This window comes from Carlito syrichta, unplaced genomic scaffold (assembly GCF_000164805.1).
Source record: "Carlito syrichta isolate Samal-C Ts95f unplaced genomic scaffold, Tarsius_syrichta-2.0.1 Scaffold92703, whole genome shotgun sequence".
Taxonomy (NCBI): Eukaryota; Metazoa; Chordata; class Mammalia; order Primates; family Tarsiidae; genus Carlito; species Carlito syrichta.
Window position 1 is genome coordinate 60,925 of NW_007036799.1, and position 6,238 is coordinate 67,162.

General features: G+C 45.4%; 1 pseudogene; it reads right to left on the bottom strand.

Annotated features, from left to right (window-relative positions):
* Window positions 1-403: 403 nt before the first annotated feature.
* On the bottom strand, window positions 404-2,673 carry LOC103263148 (annotated as a pseudogene).
* Between the last annotated feature and the right edge of the window lie 3,565 nt (window positions 2,674-6,238).

Below are 6,238 nucleotides of genomic sequence, written 5' to 3' on the forward strand. Positions count from 1 at the left end.
AAGTCAAATATCAAAGCCTGTGTGCTACAAGGTTTTCAAATGTCATCTAAACTTTACTAAACCAAAAGAACAAGTTTGAATATAGACAATGGACTAGCCCAGTCTGTATTTCAAGTCCACATTCTTCATCTGAAGCACTGCATCAAGGACACCCGAGTCTGCATGGCTCAAGATCACAGTACATGGAACCAGTTTTTCTCTGAATTTTCCTCTCTCAGAGCAGCCTCTTGGTTGCTGTTACTACCAGAGCTCGGGCAAGGCTACCTGCAAGGCTGAGCTCGGTCCGAGGCCCCCTAGAGAGTCAATGCCACCATGGTCAATAGATGGAAAGCAGGGGGATGACCATCAGGTACACGATCAGATGCCTTGTGGCCCTGCCATGTGCCGGCAGAAAGCCCTCTGGTCACTGTGTGCCTGACAGTCTGCTGCCCGATGGCCATTGATTTGAGGGGCTGTTGTTGAATCCTCTGGTGGTAGATGCTCCAGCCATTCTGGCGGAGGTGCTCAAGGTCACCGACTTGCAGATGTTCGCCAGCAGGTAGGGGGTTCAGGCCAGTTGCTGCACACCAATGGGGTCCTCCTCCTGGTAGGCCAGGCTTCACCTGATGAATGCCTTGGCTTCAGGCATGACCACAAGTTTTGGCAGGAAGTGCACCTCAGTAGGTTTCAAAATTGTGTTCTCCTGACGAACGAATTGCAGGGACTGGTTATGGCTGAAAGGCTTCCTTCTATAGAGACACTGTTAGAAGATCATGCCCACCGGCTAGAGGTCAACCTTATTTGGAATCTTTGTTGGCTCCTTCCCAACCACAAAACACTCTGGTAGTAAACACCAGCAAGTATCAGCATTCTGAGATGTGAGCTGTATGCTGCCGACTGAGTTGTACCTGCTGTCGTCCATGATCTTGGAAAGACCAAAATCTGTAATTTTTACCTCTCTACATGCTGTCCCATTTGCTAAGGTAATATTACCTGGTTTGAGGACAAGTGGATTATGAGAGGTTTTATTTCAAGTATTTTAATGCTCTGCATTATGATGTACTGGGGCTTTTTTTCTGACATTAACTTGTGCTGTTTCAGGTAGAAGTTCAGGTCATTCCACTCTCAGAATTCTAACACAGAACGAATCAGTGCCCATTGAGAAGTAATCATACAACTTCTCTATCTGGAGTTTGTCCAGCTCCTTGTATATCTGGTATTCCATACACATATGCTGGTGTTAATTCTCCTTTTTCTCATCTCTCTGGGTTTTCTTTAACTAGTGAATTTTCACAGCTACATACCTTTGTTCTGTTATATAAAAGGTCTGGTAAACTTCACTGAAACCTCCTCTACTCAAGAGATGTAATAAAAAATATCTGTCATTAAGTGTCAGATGGTCTTTAAGTTGTGCATTATCTCCACTGTGTATCCGTATTCGTTCTCTGATATGTAGATTTCTAACCCTTTCTCGCCTTTCCAGCTCTGCCTGGATCTCTGATTTCTCCTTTTCAAGATGGCCTAATCTGAGTTTGAAGATTTCTTCTTGCTCATAGTGTTCTCCTAACATTCACATTTTGATTTCAGCTACATTCATCTTGCTCTTTGGCTTCCTTTGCTCGCTGGTGGCTGGAAGGTCCTGGTCATAGCAGGAGGTTTCCACTTTGCTAGCATTTTCCTTCTTTGTCTTTCTATCTATTCCCTTTGGGAATTTAAGCTTTCTTGTTACTAGATGAGGTTCTGGAACACATAACCTTCTCTCCACTGTTCATTAAAAGAAGACCTGTGTCAGAAGGTGGTGAAGTGGCCCTCACAAGCGATTTTGTGTGTTCTTATATCTACACACCATCTTTCTTGTTTTGAATTTTCTATAAGGAGTATCTTGCTAATTGACACACATCTATTTAGCTGCTCTTTGCATTTTTCTTGCACCTTTTACTGTTCACCAATCTGCCATCTCAAAACACATTTGGCTTTCAATAAGTCTTCTATCCCCACCTCCTTATTCTCTAGATATGAGGTCTTACTGTTTTCTAACGCAGATATTATTTTCTATTGTGATATGAGACTGCATCGGTCTATGCTGGATTGAGATTTCTGGGAGGTGCAGAAAAGCTAGACGGTGTCAGATCCAGTGGAAGAGGGACTGCTCTACTGAGTGAAAACCAACGTGAAGCAGAGGCCAGCTACACTCCGCGCAAACTGCTTCGTGTTCAGCCCAGATTTCGCCAGTTTCACGAGGTTGGGCAGCAGAGACTGCTCCTCAGCTGCCTCCTTGGCAGTGCTGCCAACCAAGTCGTAGAGGGGATGATCCACTTATTGCAATAAGGGATTAGATAAGGAATGTAGAGGTGAGGATCGTGCAAAGGGTGGAAAACTTCATGCAGGGCTGGTTCCTGGCCTGCTTCCCCCAGCAAACTTGAAGTAATCACGGTTTTTATGACCCCTAGAATTTCCTTTCCCTTGGGTAGTTTTGTATGGATTGACTGTTCTTTTCTGATTGCACTGGTCATTCTGCTTTTTTGCAGGAGTCTCTACTTCTTTATCACTCAAGGATCCCATGCTGCACAAGGTTTGGTTGGAAGACTCACTATTGAGTGACCCCTTACTAACCGCAACTCCATGAAATTTGGCCTTTAGGAGCTCCTGCCGCCGTGGGTCGAAGCTGTGCAATTCTTCCATCATTGATGTTGCTGCTGCTACTGTGGTCTGCCTGGCGGGCCCCCAACCCGGTAGGCCGCTGCAACCAGCCACTCAGGAGCAGGTTGGAGCAAAGGCTGGGCTTCTCCTGCGTGCTGCAAACCCGGACTAATAGGCCGCCGGTGCTGGTTTCAGAGGGAGGTGGGACAGGAGGGCCAAGGAGACTGGTGCCTGAAACTGCCTGATGCTGCAGAGTCTGGGTGGCCATGGGGGACGTGGGCCCTCCCTCCTCCAGGATTGTTATCTGGATGTGGTATTCTTGTGACCAGTGTGCTTCACGCGATTTTCACTCATTCACTGTGTGCATACGTACTTGTATTTCTGGGTAAATATGTGTAGAAACTTTTCCATCCCTGGAGTTGCTTTCTGTTAAGATATCTAAAAGGGTTATAAATCCCCCTTCTATGTGTGGTTCTCATTACAACACTGAATTTGATAAATGCTCCCAATCCAACAGGGTGTTTGTGCAAACTTCAGCTTTCCTGATCAGCTTCTTATTACAGAATACTTCCTTGAAAGGGAAAGACCCAGAACCCCTCCCCAACCTGTGCACCTGCTCTGGGACTGGATTCAGTCTGGGTGTGTCCTGAGTACCCACTGAACCCCAGCAACTGCCTTGCAGATGTTCCCTCTGGGCTCACAGAGCATGTTCCTCTCCACTGAGGAACTCTAGCCCAGTTTCAGAATTCTTCTTTAGTGGTTCAGAATTCTCCTTTAGTGACACCACATTCTGCTCACACCATCTCATGAAATAACCCCAAACCAGGGATCACCTGAAATCCTCCCTAGATCAGCTTCTAGCTGAGGTCTGGAGCTATTTCAGTCACACTGGGAAGCAGGTGTGTCTCCCCAACTGGAGCCTTTAAAATAAGCTCTCCTGTTCCCAAGACTGGAGATCTAGCCCAACCGCCTTTATTAAGCCAACATGCTGTCCAGAGAGACCCTGTGGTTGGATAACCCCTTCTCTGGAGCCCCAGATGCTCTGAAACTGTCCACACTCAGGGATACCTGAGCTTCTTGGGATCTGGAGGAGAATCTTCTCTCCTTTAGGATCCTCTAGGTACACACCTGATCAGATAAGTCCTGAACGTATACTAAATGTCATGAGACTCAGAGCCCACCCCACACATGTGGGCACACACACACTGTGACTGGTGTTTACAGCAATGGGAGGGAAATTTCCTCTTCTTCCATATGTCTACCTCATAGGCAGCATCCCCCACCCCCCACACTGATTCTAAATCTGATTCTGCCTCTTTGTCAACTAGAACAACAACAAACACAGTACACATGGACAGGGACCATACACACACAGAGAATCACCTCTTTTCTTGGCATCTGGAACCTGAAGACATCCCTGAAGAGGGTCCAGACTCCCCTGAAGTGTTAGACACAGCCCTTCTTTGCAGCCGACACTGAATTGCCCACCTGTTGGGGAGGACCCCAGAAGACCAGCTGGTCTCACTTTCAGATGCACATTCAGATGCACAGCCCCGGCTACCCAGGAAAAGCGGTATCCCCAGAAGCAGAGGTAGGAATTAATCTAGGACTAGGGGAACTAGGAAGGAGAACTTGATGAGTCAGGGTCCCATGGACCAGAGTCTGCCATCAGCCCCAACCCTTCCAACCCCTCATGTTAATATTTCTTGCAGAGTTGTGTCCCTCTCTCACCTGTTCAGGTGGACTTCCAGGGGAGACTGATACAGGCTTTTAGTTCTCAAATTTCAGGATCAGGAGAGCACACTAAAAATGCCCCCATTAATACATCCACCTGCCTTCTGGTCTGATTGAAATAGCTCCAGATCTTAGCTGTAAACTGCATGTGTGGAGGGATCCACATGTTCCCTGGGGTAAGCAGGAGCTGCATGTGGGCTGGGAGGACTCGGGTGTTTGGAACTGGGTTCCGGATTCTGCATCTCAGTGCAAAGTCTGCAATGCAGCTTCCCAGTGTCTACCTAGAGGTGGCACCTGAATCTCTGCCCTAAACCCAGGCTGGGCCCTGGGACTCACTTTCACCAGTGAGGGAGTCCTATTAACAGTGAAGACTCTGAGCTGTCACTGTCGCTGCTGAAGACATCACCAGGGCTGGAGTCCATGGATGTGGTTGATAACATATCCCAACTGGAGGAATTCATTGACAACTCTGGGGTCCTTGGAGTTACCACACCTGCAGGAAGGGGAGACCCTTGAGCCCTGGGAGGAGAAGGCAAACCTTTTCAGTTTTTCAGTTGATGCTGCTCTACTGATCACCTAGTTGGGGAGAGGGGCAGTAGCAGGCCAGTGAGTGTGGTTAATCCCCTAGATAGACACCAGGTTTCCACAGGCCCCTCCTCACCAAGAAGGCATGGGGACTTGTCCATCTTTGTCTCCAGCTTGCTGATCATGTTCCCTTCCTGGCCTCTTTCTCAGTGAACCACAGAGACTGACCCTTCTTAAATTCACTTATAATTCACACATACAATTACTCATGTGAGATCCCTGTGGGAAATCTTCTTCTCTTCCCTACTTGTTTCTGTGTTGAACTCTAAGGGATCCACAAGAACATATAGCATGCTCTGGGTTGGAAGACCTCAAAAAGGGAAGGGTTCAGAGCATATGGGAGGGTCCTGGGGAAGTTGGGTGACAAGGATAGATTTTGAAAAAAAATGCGATTTATTACTATGTACTTTCTTGATAAAAAGATTAACACATGTCATTTTAATGTTTGCTCAGAATGTATGTTGTATAGTTTTTACAGTGTTGTCTTCATTTTTCAGGCGTGACACTAAATAAAAATATAGGCAGAGTTATGTGATGTGCCCAGGAGTACATTCTGACAATATCCCAAGTCTGGGACTGTTCTCCTCACTCATGAACCCAATCACTTCCTTGAACGTACTCCAGCAGTGACGTTGGCAAACCTGGCATGGTTTGATGAATTCCTTTCTTATAAAAAGATCATTTGGGGATTCTACACTGTCCCATGTTTTCTTTAGAATATAGCGGCAATCAGAACTAACTCTTGCAGGCAAACTATCAGGAGTCTCTGAAATTTCTTATATGTTTATCTATGTTTCTAACTACCATTCATTAATTTTATAAGTGGTTTTTATATGGAAGAAACTATCTGAGGCATAACTTTCATGTAATAGCCTTTATATATTTAAAATTAACCTTGGATAAATATGGATGCATGTGCAGTCCTCTGCAACCCTCATTAAGATCAACTTAATGGGTACAAACATACACTTAGAGGGAAGAAATACGTTCCAAAGTTCATAGTATTATGCAAATTAGGGTGAATGTAGTTCACAATAAAAACATATTTGAAAAGAGCTAGAAGAGAATATTTGTAATGATGTCAGCACAACTAAATGATAAATGCTCAAGTTAGTAGAAACTTTAAATAACCTGACTTGATCATTACCCATTGTATGCACATATAAAATATCACATGTACTCATAGATATGTACAAATATTATATACCAATACAAAACAAAACAGTATAGGTGGTAGTGAGAGACAATTGGGAGGAGATGGTGAATGGATTGGAGATACAGTCTAATCTGCAGGTCTGCT